The sequence below is a fragment of the Symphodus melops genome, assembly GCF_947650265.1.
Source record: "Symphodus melops genome assembly, chromosome: 6".
Classification (NCBI taxonomy): domain Eukaryota; kingdom Metazoa; phylum Chordata; class Actinopteri; order Labriformes; family Labridae; genus Symphodus; species Symphodus melops.
In genome coordinates this window covers 16,525,585-16,544,469 of record NC_136696.1, presented here as the reverse complement: position 1 = coordinate 16,544,469, position 18,885 = coordinate 16,525,585, and the positions used below count along the sequence as shown (strand labels likewise).

Sequence of the window (18,885 nt, the reverse complement as noted above, 5' to 3'; positions counted from 1 at the left end):
GCAGATTCTCCTGATCCTGCTCGTTCTCAACATGTCTTTACACTGTACATGGTGGGAATGAGAAGTGATGGCACCTGCTGACTGGCTCTGGCGATGTCAGAAACTCACACGTACAAATACACATACACATACACACACACACACAGAACAAGGGTTTTTTTTGGCTATGATGCAATCAACCAGTCAGAGAATCTGACAGTGAGCTGCTTAAGAACAAGATGATCTTTACGTCTAAAAAAACATGAAAGTTTTATTCCATCAAAGTGAGTTGTAAATAAATACAACCAAAAATAATTACAACAGGCTCTGATTTAGAAAAAAATTTGCTAGAAGGTGTCTTGTTCCATTTAACATAGAAAAGATGTACGTTTATGAGTATTAAATTGGCTAATATCCCCCGGAAACTTATGACATTGTAAATTACTTGAGTCATTCCAGGTGATTAATGGAATAATACTTGAAATTAGGGACAAAATGAATAATGGTAAGAGCAGTTTCATTCCTGACCTTGTTCAATTTTTAATGAGCTCAGTACAATGGAGACTACATTTTATAAATGGAGCTATAGGATCATGTGAATATTGGAGATAATTAAACAGTGCTTTTATTATCTGGATCTTTGTACAACTGCAAGAAAAAAAAGGCAGCCCGTCAAGTAAACAAGACAGGATGGATGATCAGGTCTACTCCATCTCACAGCTGATAAGCATCCAGCAATGTGATAAACAGAGAGGAATACTTGAAGGAACCCAGGAGACGGAAAATCCCATGAGAGATCATCAGCTCATCAGAGGGACCTTTGTGTGCTGTTGTTCTCTGCCTCGGGGAGAGCACAGCGCTCCACAAAACCTACTGCGACGTGTCAAAGTTGTACAGCAGTGAGATATAAAGAACAGGAGAAAACATCACAGAGCAGGGGGAGAAGTCGTTCCTATCATTAAACCTGTATAACAAATACACTGAAAATGCATTGATTTGAAGAGGAACAGTTAGACTACATTTGACCACAAACACGTCAGGCCCCTTTCTCCAACTGACCCACATTCTAGATCGCATGGCTCTGTTATCTGCTCCACTTTCCCAGAGAAATGATACCATGAAGGTTGTCACTTCTAATGCCAGTCCTCCACATTAACAGTTGCGTGCTCATCTACACTATTTGGATCTTTAATTACAGTGGGTAATAAGAGAAGAGCTCTAGACTGTGACACAAGGAGTATTTTTAGATGTTGAACTTTATTATCTGACACATCGTTGCGGTCTCCTCAGATATGACTTTGTTGGAAGAGTGAGAGAGTAACCGTTTGAAGAGACATTAGCATCATTATACAAATCAAAACATTTTGAATGAAATCTAGGCTATTTCATTACCATTTACTTAACATATAATCAATGATTGCATCTACCATGTTCATTTCTTTAGTTGGTTTTGTAAGGAACAGAGCATGAAACTGGATGTTTCAGAGCCATGAGACAATCCAAAGTTGTGCAGTGAGAGGAAGACGAGGGATTGGTGAGAGCTTTTCAGAAAGTCTGTTTTAATGAGCCTCAGATAATTAAATGTTATTTCAGATCTCCGTGGTCAGATTGATGTCACATAAAGCTGTGTGGCTCAGTTATCTGTTTTTTTGCTTGTCTTATTTACAAAATAAACATCTATTTTTTTCTCTTGACTATCGTAATGCACATCAAACCTGACTTGTGTAACCTAATAAAGCTTGCTGCATGCAACGGTTGTTTTAGTCCCTTTTTTAATTGGAGAAAAGAGTGTCTGGGTCTATTTGTGGTCTGGTGCAATGTTAGAAATGCCAGCTGTCGTGCATCAAAGCCTTGCAGGAATAAGCCGTTATTTGGCACATCCCTGCAACTTGTTGAAATTAATCACTGTTTGTTATAAAAAAAAATAATGTTTCCTCTTAATTTAAAATCAACTCAGCATGGACATTTAATCAGTCATTTTAAAAAGTATGCTTTAATCTCCATGAAAGCCTGATGTGACCAGACCTCAGTGCAGAATCACACCTAACACATTTTCTCCTTAAACAGTTCACTTTGTTGTGGGAAAATATGTTGAAGATTTTTCTGCAATTATTTCCAGCCTTCTGTGAGAGCAGAAGAAATCCTCAACACCTTCCAGAGTTGTGACTGACAGCTGTGGCTGGTCAAGAGAGTCGTTAGCCAAGCCCCATCACGTAACACATGCCCAACACGTCTATGTCCATCTGGGGTCCTACCCTTCAAACCACAGCACCCTCGCTCTCTGCCGGCAGAGAGACCGAGGAACAAGGGGAGGAAGAGGGTGTGAAGAAGACAGGCCTCTCAGGGCTCGGAAGGAAGCATCCAAAGCCAGCGGGTCTGGCTTTGAGGTAAAACAAAAGGCTGAGTGAAAGAAAGGCAGTTGAGAGAAGATAGAGAAAGTCAAGACTTGCAAAGGGAAGAGAAGAGATTGTAACAGGAAAGCAACAACAAACAGGTGAGACCCAGGTGTCAGGAAAGGTCTAGATTGATTGACATGTAATGCCACCTACATTTTGTGTAATTTCATGATTGCATAGATGAGTCTTATACAATATTGTATCTTTTGTGTGACTGTGTGACAAAATGCGCTGTAAAGTCAGTTCAGGTGAAACTTAATAAGCTGATGCAAGTAAATGAAGATGCTTATTAACTCACACAACTGTTTTGTGTTGCTGGCATCACTGTGGGAGGATGGGAGGGATGCATGCCGACACAAAAGTGCTGCTAAAGGAGATGCTGAGAGCAATTTGGAGCCTCTCTGTTGTCAGTTGGCATCAGCCTGAACTCACTAGGAACCAGTGCACAGCAGAAACTTTCCTGACTGAAAACACTTCAAGAAAACAGCTGGGGACTGTTTCTGTCTGATTCTCTATTGTCACGACTATTGTCACTAACACAGAAGGAAATAACATGCATATGTGTGATGATAAAAAGTGAACAGCAGTCAAGCTGTTTTCACAGAAACAAAAAGTTTCATGCTAAACCACTTTTACATACTGCAAAAGGCGTTCACTTTGTGTACCAAATACTCAGAAAATTGAAAAGAAAAAAAAATGTTTGGCTTCATTGCTAAAATAAAACTCTCTAATGATGATACAGCAGTTTGAATGGGCCTATGTGTTTGTATATCATGTATCCTAATAACAGACAGTTGCAAGTACTACTCTAGGTTAATTAGATTATAAAATTAAAAACTTAGTTAAATAAAAACACAAATTTAATGATCACTGGACCTTGGCTTCCATTTGTATAACATGAGAAAGAGGAATGAGTGTTGAGTTTGTACAAAGTCATATTTGTCTGACAATCTCAGAAAGCAGATTTTTGTAGGGGCACAAAGATTGTACATGCATGAGGTGCTGGGCTTTGAAGAGAAGTTAAAAAAGCTGCTGTTGCTCTACATTTTAGTCATGATGCATACAAAAAGCTACTGTACATGTAACTAAAAAATAATAGTTTACCACAAAATGTTTCTGCTTTCTAAGGTGTGTGTGTGTGTGTGTGTGTGTGTGTGTGTGTGTGTGTGTGTGTGTGTGTGTGTGTGTGTGTGTGTGTGTGTGTGTGTGTGTGTGTGTGTGTGTGTGTGTGTGAGTGAGTGAGTGAGTGAGTGAGTGAGTGAGTGAGTGAGTGAGTGAGTGAGTGAGCAAAGGGCACAACTGTAAATCAAGCATTAATGTGAAAATAAAGACAATAACAGTAGTTTTGTATTTACACGATAAGTTGTTTTTCTTTGACTTTGTATGCACTTCATTAGTGACTCTCTCAAATGTATCTTTACTATGCAGATACTAGAATGGACAATGGCCTTTATATCTCTTCCGACCTGTTAAAACCTGACAGGTAGAATTCTTGGGTGCTGCAGTATACCAGTGTTTTGCTGCGGCCTTAGTTTACACAGTCAAACAAACAGGGTCACAAATGCTCAAGTCAACTGTGGACAGTCCACCCACATAACCTCATGTGGCTGTTAAAGGGTGCACGTTTTTAACTTGGACAGAACATGGCGAAGAGAGAGACGCTTGATAATGGACACTACATTTAATAACTTTAAGCCCATACTGTAGAAACTTAACAACTTTGTGGCAAAAACCATCTGAATAAGACCATTGTGAATTTGACTTTTATTTAATGGATTTGTGGTCATTGCAGAATTGGCTTTCAGCTGCCAGTATTCACAGTTGTTTTTCCTCGTTGTAGAGCACTAAACAATACTCAAGAATGAGGACTGAAGTCTGAGTGACAGGTAAAAAGGGACAATGTTACATACTGCAACAGGCACACATCATTTAGACCTAATAAACAGGATGCAATTAGTAGAGGATGTCTGTCTTCTTTTACTATTCAGTCAGGGATATTGTGCCATCAAATTACTGATTCAAGATATCAGAGTGCTCTGACGGTCAACATAGACGTGTGTTTATAGGCACAAAGACAGTCTGCTTTGATTTGTACGATCACATTTAAATTACAGTAGTTAACATTTCAATTAAGTACTGTAATTGTATCTTGTGTTTGTACGGACATTTAAACCCAGATGTACCTCAGCTTTATTTTACATTAACCAGCAATGAATGGTTTAGGTTTGCTCAAGCTAAAGAAGGAGCAAGCCTGATCTTCAGCTATTATAGGCGATGTTGTTAAAAAATAAAAAATATAATAAAAGTCACCCACTAATAGGTTTTTATGCTCCATATTAAAAATAATCCTGTTGTTCAAATAGGAGATAACAGATTTAGCTTTGACGGTGAGTACTTTAAGAGTAGGAGTCGCTGGTAGTGAAACTATACTGCCTAATAAAAAGCTGTGTATGCTACTACAGGCTACGTAGCTTAAGGGAAGCAACATTCAAAGTAAAGATAGTAAAGTTCATAATCTTATTGAAGAAAACAAGAATCATTAACAAAAATGACTCAACTATCATTGCTTACTCTCCCATTAAGGATGTAAAAGCAATTTGATGTTGAAATTTGTCAAGTTTGTGCTGTACTCCCCGAGCTCAATCGTTTTTTTTCCTATCAGTTTACAAGCTTGACATTGAGATAGGCCTGCTAACTTCAAAGATCTAAGAATTAAAAAATGTTAAACGTTGTTTTATAGGATAATGTTTCCCTGCTCAGTGTTGAGGAGTGGAGGAAAACATGAGCTGAAAATAGACCTTTAGAAAACCGTAGTTTATTTGGCCTGCCTCAATGAACCTCCACAAACTTGTGTAAACAAGCCTTGTTTAATAAGAACAGGTTAACCCTGGAATATAGCCTCTATTTGTAGGTCTATGCTACTAGTGGATTCTGATAAATAGTCTGATGCTTGTGTGCTTGTAGTAGAGGCCTTATCTTAACCTGACCTCACCATCATCCAATCCAAATATAAAACTGAAACAGCAGCTGATAATTGTGCGAAATAGCTCTCGCACTCGCTTCCAGACCAGAAGACGGTGAAGCCCGTCCAGTAAGCTACACCAGTTACCACACCTCCTCCTGTGATCCTGCATGTACACGTGACCAACTCATATGTGGGTGAAACAAGCCCCCGCCTTCTTCCTCTAATTGGGAGCTCAACAGACGCTGAGGCTTTTGATTGGCTCAGGGAGATGTCTTTCAAAACAAATTCCTTTGTCGTTGTCTTAGAGATATGACGTCAAATGTATCTAATGTAATGAGGACGAGCGGAGTAATTTTGACAAGTCGCCTAGCCATTTGTCAAAATGCAGCAAGTCATAAAGAACCAGATTAAAAATGAAAATTGTTTCTGTTTTTAATACGATTGTATTTTTTGCTAGTCGTTCCTATCGGTAAAGTTTTTAGAACTTTGGTTATAGCCTATATTTCCCCGTTTCCACTGAGTTGTTATTCTAAGGAATATGAAGCGAATCCGCAGTTTAGCAGGGTCAATCAGAGCATTTGAAGCGGGCTATGTGCTACCACTATTTAAGTTGTTCAATATAGGCGACAACTGGGACTTTCACTACTTTTGTAATGTTTGACGGCGGAGTGTGCGCTTGTGTGTGTGTGTGTGTGTGTGTGTGTGTGTGTGTGTGTGTGTGTGTGTGTTCCTGACAGAGTTAGGGAGAGAGAGGGAGGGAGGGAGGCAGCTCGTCAGATAAGGGGAGGAGTCTTTCACTGACAAGAGGGAGAAGGCTTTTCTGAGTTTGTCAGCTCCCCTAAAATAGCAGTCAGCGTGTAAATGTGAACTGAAATTACGTTTATCCACTGGAGCCACCGATATAGAGTGTCTATAGGCTTCTCAGCGTCTGACTCGGGAGTAAAAGGTGAGTAACGGAAATAGAAACAATGTTACGGAGTGTGGCAGCGGCTATGTAGCGACAGAGAGTGAGAGTGGAAGAGCGCAAGAGGGAGACGTAGAGTGGATTTGAGAGACGGAGACATTAACAGTATAGCCTCCTAATCTGTTTGTCTTCCTATTTACCGGGGTGAATGTAGAAAATACAACACAGTACGACTATTAAAAGCCGATTAGTGTCACTTCATATCAGTCATGTTGAATTATTAGTCAGGCTTTGATGCCGCACTACGTCTGAGCAGCGTTATGATTTGAAAGGGTGTAATAAGACGCGCGCGCTGTTGATTTCAGAGAATCAGGAGGAAACTTTTAAAGGAATAATCCTAAACCTGTACACGTCGCTTAAATGCCTTAGCGTTGGTCTCAAGTGATTTTTTTTAATATATGAATTATGATTCTTAAAACTCAAGCAGATTTCAACGTGGGACTGAAAGAGTGGACTCAATGCTACTTTGTGAAACTAGCGCATCGCGCGGAGCAAAATAGTAATCAATGTGTTGATACTGTAGAGCTAACAGCAGCAGTCTAGTCTCCAAGTGAATGTGATTGAAGTTTTTTTTTTTCTGATATTGGGTTCACAGCAAAGTTTTTGTTTACATATCAGCAACTTTTAAAAAAATGTGTAAAACAGCCTGTGGTATTTTAACTGATCACAATCAACATGAAATCAATCTTAAGTGTAGGACTTGGTAACAAAAGGTTGTCAGTTTTCATGATGGCTTGAAGTTGATAATAATGGGCCATTGAAATCCTAATGATGTTGAATAGTCACTGCACATTAACACCATCGTCCTTGTTTATGACTATACATGTTGCAAGTGTCGATACTTTATCACAAAGATGTAATCAACGAACAAACTGGAGTCCACTTTCTAAACACAAGTAGTTACTTGATATTATACTAGCTATTTGAATGCTATAGCAGTGCTTTGCCTCTGACCTCCTTATTATAAAGTAAACCAGTCTACTGTATTTAGAAGAGGTTGGGTGATGTAGTGGTTCATTTATGTTTCATGCGGCATAGTAGTTGTTTTGATAGTTTTTCCATACAAAATGAATAAAAAACTACTTTAAAATCTTTATAAAGTGATATATTATGGAACAATGTACAATATGTTTTTAATAATCAGTATCGCTATAGTTGATATCAGAGCTTTTTAGAGAGACTCTTTGCTGTGTGACAGTTCTTTGAATCTCTGTGACTCCTGTGACCTTAAGCCTTGGCCATGTGAAGGCAACAGCCATGAAGTAACCTGACCTTCTCAAATGTTTCAAGTGAATGTGTACAACACACGTCTCATTAATATTGTACTGAAGGAGTCTTTTTTTATTTTTTATTATCAAAGTTGTATTTTGTGACTTTCTTTTTAAACAACTCAAATTTGAATGAGGTTTATTTGAGAAAAGGTGATTGCATCTTTTTGGTGGTTTGGTGTTATTATGTGTAAAATCACATTTGCCAAATGAAAAATGTGTATCATACTCTTAACGCTGACTGTAAGTTTTGTATTACATACAGTATATTCCCAGTCCAGGTAATGACATATAGTTAAAGTATTTCTTCAAGGATTGGTTGTTTCAGACGTATTTTTCACTTTACATTCTATGTTCTGGCGGCGTGTACATTAGCAGCTGGTTGCCGGTGATTTCTAAAGCAAAGCAGTAAAGCACCCTCCAATCTGCAGTCATTAGCTTGTGTGCTGCTCCGGGCCTGGCCTGTAATGGGCCTTGTTGCTCATGATCCACATCACGTGAGCTCTTATGTCTAATGTGTGGATGAGGGCTTCTTTCAGTACCGCTCAGATGAACCTCATTTTATCAATTTATGTGTCTGTTAGTCAAAAGAATGAATATGATGTCTGTGAAAGCACAGCCAGTAGTCTTTCTTATGCATGTATTGAACTGTTGCTCTAACCTAAGAGACCCCAAATGTTCTACCTCTGTATGACTCAATCACACACACACACACACAGCGGTTTGATTATTTATCTATTGCATTTCACTCTGCATCATTTAATCAACAATATTTTGATAAGGGATGGCAAGCTAAATGGATGATTTTCCCACGATGACTAGCCCTGTTTATGAAACGTTTTAGCCTTGTTACATGTTGTGTTTTGTGTGCCCCTGCATGTCTCTGCGAATGTGCGTAAGTGCTTGTTAGTGTCTTAGCACAAGTTCTCAGCGGAAAGGGAGAAATATGAGGTGGTGACGGTGTGAGGAACGGGCAGCTGCAGCATCTTTTACCGCACTTCTCATCCCACTTCAATCTCAGTGTCTCAGCTTCTCCTTCCAGGAGAAATGTGGAGTGTGTGGGCGAGTCGGATCTGCAATTAACGCTGGTTGTCAGAAAGAGAATGCTGGCGTTTACTCGATGCCTCTGAATCACTGAGTGAAAGTCTTGCTCCTCCGCCCTCCTCCTTCCAGGACATTTTTGATTTCCAAGAAGGACAAAACAGCAGAAAGCTGGAAGCCAAGGATGTGTTGAATACACAATAAGACAGATTCTGAATATTCTTGGTCTGATAAAGAGGATAGTTTACCTTTTATTGTTTGGTAAGCCAATATGTTCTTTTCTGTTGTTTTTTTTTTTACTATAAATGTACTATAATGTAACATTACTGCAGTTGTGCATTTTATGATAGTTTTTAGGTTGTTTCAATGTGATTTTGACTTTTTAAAAAATCCTTTTAGCCTTCCCTTTTTTTTTTTTTACATTGACATGCTGTTGTTTAAGAGCTGAAGTTCAGTCGTCTGACGAAGAGTGTGTCCTTGCTGCTGTCGTTAATGAAGCTTGTTAGAAATAGTTCTTAATCATCAGAGTTTGCTTTACGAAGGCAAACGCACTGAGCCGAGGGAGGCAGTTTTGAAGTCTTATAATAATAAGAATATATTTTTTTTAACATCGCTCAGAAACAAAGTGAGTGTCAGTTTCACATTGAAACTGCACGACCTCTCTTTAACTAACAAACGCATCCTAGCAACATGATTCATTGTTTATTGGAGCGCTATCATCAATATGGAGATTCCAGCGTTTTCCTGCGAGACCTGGAGGTTGGATGCAGAATTTGGAGCCTTGCAGATAATGTTTTAGACCGCATTTAACTGTAGACTGTGCCCTGTAAACGAAAGAGAACAGTCTTTGTGCACACTTTTCTGAAATGTACGCCTGAGAATGTTTGAGTTTTGATCAAGGCAAGAGACAAGTGTTTGAATCTTTTTTTTTTCTTTTTTTTTTCGGTTGGGGTAATGTTTTAAAGGTCATGTTTGGGCCTTTGATTTAACCTGCTACATACCTGTTGGTGCAGAGCTTTGGTCTTGGGCTGTGTTCCTGTTTGATACAAGTATGCGCGGTGTGTGTTAAACCGGACGCACATGTGTTGCGATCATGGGCCGTTGTTGTGAGTGTGAACCGTGGGTGTCAGGCGGCATCACCTTGCTTTATAATGTTTGCTTTTTAACATGAAGTGTTTAACTCCAAGTTAATGGAATGTATTTGAAAACATTGAGGTCCACTGAGCACCGTTCAAAACAGTTTAAAAAAACGTTGACTCAAAAAAAAAAAGAAATCCAACATATTCTCAGGTTGAAAGGAATGTGAAAAAAAAATCATTTATGAGTATTTATCTTTAACAAAAGCCCTCATTACTTTGTAAAACGATAAAGCTCCAACACTCATTAGGAATACATCGCCGTGACTTGATTTGACACTTAAAATAATAGCCTGCTCTAAGCTTATAGAGGGTAAATGTATTACTCGCCGAGCCCTGTTTGTATAGCAGCACAGCTAATGGTGACCTTTCAACTGTGCTGCCCTTGACTGAGACCTCAGCTGGTAAGCCACCTCTTTGGCTCACTCAGCACATGTGCTGCTGAGCGGGGCAGAGCAGCTTATGGCCGTGCCGTCTTTTCCTGTCTCCCCCTGCTCTTCCAAACGAGGCCTCTGACTGGAGGTCGCTCTTCAACTCTGCAGCCCGGACCACAGCGGAGAATCAGCAGGAAGAACCTGTAGCAGAGCACTGTTATTCTGTGGCTAATCTGCTCTCGCCACCCAGTCTGTTTCTCACTTCACTTCTCCATTCTGGTCACTGATTGTGATTAGAAAACAAACATATCGAGTCACCAGAACCTCCTGTAGTGTCCTTAGAGAACAGAATAGTTACTTCACATTTACTACAGGTCGGCTGCTGTGCTGTAGCATTTGCACAATTTGTGGTTTGGGGATGGTAGACTGTGAAGCATGCAGTGGAATAAAGGTGACGACTTTGAGAGAGCAAGTCATCTAACACCTTTCTATGATATCACCTCCTTCTTGTTTGTTTTTCTGGGGTGCAACAAAAACCACAGTTTCACACCGTTCATCATCTTAAAAGTGAGTGGGCTGTACACATGGAGGGAGTGTAACCCCAAAGGTTAGTGTCCTGTGGTTTGGTTAAATACTCTTTTTTTTTTTTAAAGCAATATGCCCATATCAAGATACAAAATGGTGAGGGACTTGGTTCCTCTGTGCTGACATGAAGTCGGTTCTTGTAGAGAGCAACTAAAGAAAAGTTAAGAAAGACATCTCTTTGCTGAGTTGCATTTTAACTGCATTTTAATGAGGCTTTGAAAGAAAAAAAAACATAAATCAAAGGAATATATTATAATCTAATTTACTAGATCAAAAGATCTCCCATGATTGCTAATATACCCCACTGTATAGAGTTCCTGATGTTGTACTGTAGATCTTAAAAAGCTTCTCTCGCTGGAGATTTCACTGATCTGTCTTTACACAGACTCGGCTGAGTGGAAGCAAACAGACAAACAATTGAATTATGAGCAAAGTTAACTTTCTGCAAAATCTGGTTCACTGTGATGAATCCATGTATTGTTCTGATGCCAAGTGCTAGAGTAGTTTATTTAAATCTAGATTTCAAATCATGATGAGAGCAGTAACTGCACATCTGGGACATCTTAAAGCTATCTACTTAAGACGCTATATCATAATGTGTTCAATCTCGACCTATTCAAACCATATATTTCATGGTGACCACAAGCAGCTCCTGTTTTAGAGCCCAAGTAAAGAACAGTGCACTGATAACTTCGAGTGCAATTTTTTGTTAACAAAATGTTTGCTGTTGATGTTTACTCAAAGAGTCTGTCAGGCTGTCATGGAGACCTTTAGGTGCTCTGATCCTGCAGCTCGCTCTGCTGGTTTCTTCTATCACCTTCTTTTAGTTCATCTGTTCTTATATGTTCTGAGTTGGACCTTTGAATGGTGATAGCAATCTGACAAAGTGTGGAGTATCAGAGAGTTTCTCTGTATCAGTCACCCACCCCAAAAATTGATTCACAACATCTCAATATAAACCAAAGAGTTTCAGCCTTTTTTTACGCTTTCATCTCGCCACCTTTTTTTTTTACCTTTTATTTATGTCAATCCAGCTGTATCAGCTCCTGCAGCGAGCACATTGACTGAAAGTCCAGAAGCTGCTGGAAGGAAGACTCTGATCTCCTGCAGCTGCTGGACTGGCCCTGTAGCCTCCCGTGCTGCAGGAAGGAGGCCATGCCTGCGATGTTGTTGTTTTTTCTGTTTGTCTGAGGAGCCATGTGAACCAGGACAGCTGGGGGGGGGGGGTGATTCCTCCCATTATTCTGCAGCACACATCATCCTTACGAAGTGGGAAGGGGAAGTGACCCAGGTCCCCTCTGCTCTCTGGATGCATGCTCCAGTCCACCACAGGGTTCTGACTGCTGGTTCAAAGTTGGCTTCCTCTCTGCTGTGAGGGCTGAACTCTCGCAGTATGAACACTGCAATGCTTTATGGGTGCACTTTTTTAGCTACTGCTGAACTTTACAACTTGTTACACACAAGTTACAATCTGGTTTGTTCTTGTTCTGTGTGTACATACATACATTTGGATAGCAACGTGTTTTGGCTCGCTCATTTTGGGGGAATTTGAAGCCTCATCATTTTACCCCTTTTATACACGTTGTAAAACCATCTTCTTGTCACAAAAATGAAACCGATATAGCCTTTCGGTTGGCCAATGCAGATACTCCTCTGACACATGGACAATGAAAATATGCAACATACTGGTGGAGAGACAGTGAGGGATTTACATTTTGTTAGATTTGACCTACTTTACACCCTCTTCTAAGATGGTTGTTGATTGTATTCTACACTTATATTTGTTGATTTTTTGAGGGTGAATCAAGTTGTTGGTATCAGATCTGTATATAGACTGTCATTCCTGCCAATACCAGGTCCCAAATAGGTATCCACCTGATACTGCTTTTTTTGGCTGCATAAGAGGTCTGACATGATGCTTGTCTCAGTGTCAAAGCAACCTACTAATTGTTCTGTTTAAAGGTAGACAATTCTCCTTTTTGCCCCCTTTATTAGTGGAAACAATTTAAAAATTGTAAAATGTTGCACCCTTGTATTCTACTTCTGTCAGTATCTTAGTTTCTGATTTGGTTAAAACACGTTTTTTTGTTGTTGTTTTTTTTTATTTTATTTTTTTTAAATCAAGGGCGTTCAGATAGTATTGTCATTGAATCTCCAGTCTCTAGATCCCAGCTCTCTGTAGTGTGACTGTGATTGTGAGCGAGGTGTTGAGTCTGCCCGCTGTTTGTGCGTCTGCCCGTCTGTCCTCTCCCTTTCTCCCAGTCCACTTTCCATCTGTGGGCTGTGGGCTGCAAATCGAGTTGAAACTGGTGTAGTGTTTCCACCTGTGAGCTGATGCCAGCCTGTCTTCATGTCGGACTGTGTTCTTGATTTTGTTTCCCTCCTCCCTGTATCCCTAAGTTGCTGGCCTGACTGCCAGGGTTGTTCAGAACGTATGTGGGGGGGGGGGGGGATAGGAGAAGGAGTGTACCAGCTTCCATCAGCGGCAGCTGACCCAGAGACTTGGGACCAGAGGCGATCGACAAACAGTCTGACTGAAAAGATTCCTAAAGAGGCGAGCAGCAGCAGGGCCTTTAGGGGTCTCTCTTTCTTTTACTTTCTCAGTCCGTCTCCCTCTCTCTCCATCACACTGCGAGCACACAGTGTTCATGTGACAACTAACACACATCATCTGATTTGGGAGTAACTGTTGGCTGCAGCTGCAGAAAACCCCCTTTAGTAAATTCAGCTCATTGATGTCGGTAGAGTTACTAAAGGAGATAGACATAAAGATAGAAATGCTTTCTGTTAAAACATATTTAAGACTTAGTATGACACAATATTACATGATGAAATATGTAAACTATTGCTTTAAATGGAATATTTAAAATGAAATACAATCTTATTTTTAGCACTGAAGGAGCTCATTAACAGACTTATTCTATAACAAAAAACTGTAAGAAAAAGAAAATCAATGCTACTTTAGCCAGCCCCTTTCACTGTAGTTATGACTCATGGCCATCCTCACTGCTCAGATTGCATAAACCTTTTATGTAATGGAACACTGTGGGAAAGAGGCATCGAGTGGAAGATAAAAATGGGAAGATAAAATCAAATATTTATCATCAGGTTTTTAAATGTTTTACCTTTTAAAAGCACAGATTCTCTGAAGACGGAGTAATCCTAAACAATATGGACACTGTGCAAGAACTGTTGTCTTATTTATTTACTCAAATCTTCCTTGCTGATCACCAAACTCCCGGGGAGCAGTGAATATCTCAAATCTTGTTGTCTAATCTGGGTCCACAGTACTTTCAAAGACGTGATGAGATCCTGTAAATGTGCTGCTGCTGAGACACATTATGCATGACGTCCCTAATATCCTTACACTGTGGATTTCCCCCCCGGAGGAAGATCTTGGTTCATCTTCTCTGTTTACCATTTCTGAGTTGCGGCCTGTGAAACATCAAAAGGCTGCCATGGCACTTAACAAAGCTCGCAGGGTGCCTTGGAGGGTGGGGGACTGTTGCTCCCCGTGGCGTTGGCATTATTATTGCTCCCTAGTGAGAAGTCCATCTGATATAGACAACCATGCAAATTATCACATGCTATCACACACAAGGAAGACAAGACATAGACGTTTTTAAACCTCAAGGAGGCAGGCTTTAGATTGGCAGTGTGTGTGTTTGGGTGTCTTTCTCAAAAGGTTTAATGAAGGAAAAGAGATTTCTGATTTAGTTCTGCTCCACATGTTTATAACAAAAACAAATAGTCATTGAAAAATAAGCTAAACATGTCGTAGATGTAACTTTTCTTTTTGTCTGAGCAGTGACAGTATGACACAGGAAGTGTTTGTCCATAAAGAGTCCCGAATACTGATGTTGTGCCATGTCAAGACACTGACTTGTTTAAGTGACATCCTGCCGGAAGGAATGTGGCTGATGGAAGGCTCAGCTCAGAGATATGGTGTTAAACCAATGGCTTTAATATGAAGTGAGTAGCTAGTCATTAGTGGGTCAATTGCATTTTACAGATACAGCACGTCATACAGTAGATTGGTTGATTTGTAGTGGTCAGGAGGTTAAGTTAATAAAATGTTTTTCAATGAAGAAGGATCGTGCTTTACTTTGTGGTACTGTGAGAAAAACTGTAGCCATTACAGCTTCAAACTCTAGAGGCAGATGAGACATCATGTACCATCATGACATTCAACTCACAGAGCTTTGCCCTCCAAGTTTGCAAAATGGAATGAATCACCCAGCGATCGTTGAAATCCAAAAAGTATGTCAACTTAAAATGATTCTGAAGGTATTTTGATAGCATAAATGCATAATCTTATGTCCTTAATAAGTTGCAACAATATTTCCAAAATGTATTGAGTGTATTGAGCCTGTGATGACCTCAGATGCCCTCTAAAGGCATTGCTAAAATAGCCTGAAAGCAATTATCTTAAAAACGGTGTTTCTAAAAAGAAAGTCTCAGGGTTTATACATACCTTTATACATTTATTACTTATTAGTAGCAGTCGAATGTAAATGAACAACATGTCATCTTCTGGAAGACATTAAATGATCACCTGTAGTCTTGAGCCCCGTTTCTACCAAGCGGTTCAGTTTGGTTCGTCTCGGTACGGCATACGTTTCCACAGGCTGAAGGGGGGAAAGACCCTCAAATTACCGATCCATTGTGTCCTACTTTTTGATACTCTTCCATTGGGGTGCCAAGAATGTCGATCCGACTCTAAAAGGTGGAGCTAAACACTGCGGTCCGTTGATTGGTTTAAAGAATCGTCACTTCCCGTGTAACAGCGGTAAACAAAACCCCGCCATGTTTAAACACGGTCGATTGTTTTTTTGTTTTTTTTGCCATAGTTGAATTGATGGAGGTTGGTCTTTGTTTACTGTGTCGCGTTTTTCTTCTATGTTGAATTTATGAGCGGGGTACACTGTGCTGCTATGATGTCACGCTATTACGTAGCGGACGCAGCTATCGGCATCGAGCTTCCACGCTTCCTACCTAATGGGGCGGACCTGGCTGTGAAAACGCAAAAATGATCAGGCTTTACCAAATCAAACCGTACCAAACTGTGCTGATCCCTACCAGACCGCTGTGTGGAAATGGGCTTTAAAGAGATACACTTACTACTGTAGCTGCAGTCTCAAAGGTTTTTAACTGAAATAATGAGCCAATATTATTTGTGAAAAAGCCGAAGCAGAAAAAAACCCAACATAATAAAAGTAAATGAGAAAAAAAGGTGTAAATGGGGCCGTTGAAAATACAAAATTAATTTGTCTTGGGTATCGTTGAATATTTTCTTTGAATGTCTTAAACAATTTTGGACACGACTTTACTCTTAAATGACCTTCAGGGCTTTTCATTGACTGTTGGATTGATTTTTTTCAGACGCTAAGCTCTATAGCTCAAATGTAATGACAATACTTTCAAGGCACCAGCTAGGGCTATAGTCTGACACTTAAGTAACTGCAATGTATGTCTATGAATCCTCAGTTGTCGAGCACATTCATTTTTAATGAGACATAATTCATCACCCCACCCTGGCATCAAGAAAGTTATCATAATTTTCTTTGTTCATGAAAGTTTCACTCAAATGGGCTTCTGGGGATTTACCTTGAGAAGGAGAGTAGCTTTTCCACATGAAATGGATATAACTGTTCAGAGAGGGTCATCTCTTTATCCTTGAGAAACTGAGATTCCACTCATTGGCTGCGCTCGGAAACCTGACTGACGCAAATGGATCATTGGGAATAGAAGTGTCCCAGCAGTAATTATGTTACAACGCTGCTGCCGCACACTACCACAGAGGTGGGATGGGATGGGTTCGGGGCGCTTCTTTGAGCCTTGTTTCCCTTATATTCCTTACACACAGTTAACACAGTCATACAGTCTTCCACTATCTCTCTCACTCTCTTGTTTACTCTCCGCCTCTTTTTCACAAACACGCGCCTGCTGTTAAACCCAAAACTCGTACGAAGTTCCGTGGAAAGTTTCTGACTTACATTTTCCTGTTCTGTCACACAAATGTCTCATCCTTCTGCTGCACGACTCCTAAACTAAACCAACAGTGACTAGCTGATCATTTCATACCATGTTTGTCACTCTGTTGTCTTCCTGCTCTCTACTTCCTTCACTGCTTTGACGATAAAGCAGGGGAAAAAACCCGTCTGCTTCTTATTTCCCTGCTATCCAGGACTCTAGGCTCCAAGTCAGTTAGAAAAGAGACATAAAATTAATGTAATGTCAATGGAGTTTTCTCATGAAACCCCAAGGCACTTCGTCAAAGTCACCTTGCATAGTCCTCTCATCCCCTGACAGTACAGTGAGAGTGAGATGGAGGATGTCTGTCTGGTAATGCTGTCAGCATGTGATGCCCTTTTGGTCATTGGTTGTAAAAACCACTCGTTCAGATTTCGTAGATTAGATACATGGTCTGGTGTTTCTTTTTGATGAGCGACATCGTTTCCATTCAGTCTGTCTGTGAAGCGCTGCCGATATGCCGCGACACGTTTTTTCACTGAGCGAGAGCAGGTTCATCCTGTGGGGTTTTCTTTCCTTTTGATGTCATTTTGGAGGTGATAAGTAGCTTTCCGTCTCCCGGTCCCTGTCTTACAACACCATCCCCCAGCCTAGGCAAGGTGCTAGCAGCATGGAGGATTGTTTGAACTTGCATTGATCCAATGTGGGATTACAGCTGGGTCATTGGAGAGTTGGACTGAGCTACCAGTCATCAGGGCAGATTAACCAGTCGCTGTCTGCCTGGCTGCCATTTTCAGTGCAGCCTCTCACTACAGGCTTTGTGCGTGTCCCCACCGCGCAGGTCACTGTCTCCTTTTGAACAACGCCTATTTATGTCTTACTTGAGTGAGTCAGTTTTAGGCTGATTTGAAAAGTAGAGCAAATACTGTATGCTGCTTAATGAAATAAGACCAGTAAAATGACCTTACAAGGGTTTAAATCTGTAAGCAGATTTATGAAACATTTACCAATCTCAATTTTACAATGTCAAGTTGTTGGCCTTCTGTAGTGGGCATATGTATTGGATATTCAGCCTCAAGGTAGTAAAATTCTAATTATTTTTTTTTCCACCTCTCCTTTAAATGTTATTTAAATCATACTTCAGGAAGAAAGTTTCACCCTGACCAAGGCTATACAGGGCCAGGTGAAGTACTGCAGAAACTCTGTGTTTTGCAGACTATCTCTTTCCATTTTTCAAAGCCTCCTTTTTCACTTTTTTTTTTTTTTTTTTTTTTTCAAATGCCCTTGCAATAGCTCCTATTAATTATATCTCATTAGTTGCCTTGGAAACTGAGGTGAGGAAATGTATAACATGAGTTCAAAGAAAAAGAGAAAAGAAACGGGAAGACAAAAATTAGGAGAAAGAAGAGGAAGAAGAAAGAGCGTAAGAATGGAAGAAAGAAAGAAAAGGAAGGGGCAGGGTTTAAAATAGGGAACGGAGAAAGTGGTTGTTGAGGGATCAGCCGTGTGTCAGATTAGCATCAGGAGACATTAACACTAGTGATGCTGCTGGGGCCACAATCCTGCCTTTCACTGCTGGAGAGGGAGATAAGCGTGCTTGCACAAAAGGGAGCTGGAGAGGGAGCGTGAGAGGGCTGGCTCGCCTCCACTCCCCTCAGGCCAACAGCCCCCCATTTACAGGTGCAGCACCTCCTGATGAAAGCAAGAACAAAGAGGCGGATGTTCATTTCCTGCTGCGCCGGTGTCAACGCTCCATTGAAACAAATCGGTAAAACTGTGGATTTAGGCTGCCTTGCTTTGTGTCTTCCGCCTGCCAGGAGCTAATCGTAACTGATCCTCAGTGTTGACACTTTGAGTTCGATACACTTGGAAACGTTGTCATGGATTATTTCACACAATCCCTGTTCCGACGCGCATTAGATTACTGCGCTGTTGCATCTTATATCAGACATGTAGCTCTATGCTATTTTTCTTGTGCCAATGGATGTGAACCTGTGTTCAGAGAGCTGTTACTCACTCTTTGAACAAGTGAATGATGGAGTAACAAGAAAAGGCTTGTCCGCCAGTTTCGAAGTTAGTGGCTGATGTGCAATGCGTCCAGCCTGCGTAATGATCCTTCCAGTAAACATAATAGGTCACAAGAGATGAGCCGGTGTTGTTGTTTAGTCTCGGACTCACAGTCAGGAAGGTAATAAGGGAAGGGA

The 18,885-nt window shown here is 40.5% G+C and overlaps 1 protein-coding gene across 10 annotated transcripts in view; it reads left to right on the top strand.

The window, feature by feature from the left end:
• Positions 1–2,263: 2,263 nt before the first annotated feature.
• The window catches only part of mef2aa (myocyte enhancer factor 2aa), a 58,807-nt gene continuing 42,185 nt past the window's right edge, over positions 2,264–18,885 (top strand). For 9 of the 10 annotated variants that reach the window (XM_079347170.1, XM_079347168.1, XM_079347166.1 and 6 more), the window contains exon 1: positions 6,118–6,286. The gene's annotated coding sequence lies outside the window, so the exon portion shown is untranslated. Of the gene's footprint in view, positions 2,474–6,117; positions 6,287–18,885 lie in introns of those variants that run through there. The other variant, XM_079347164.1, reaches the window with a different exon arrangement.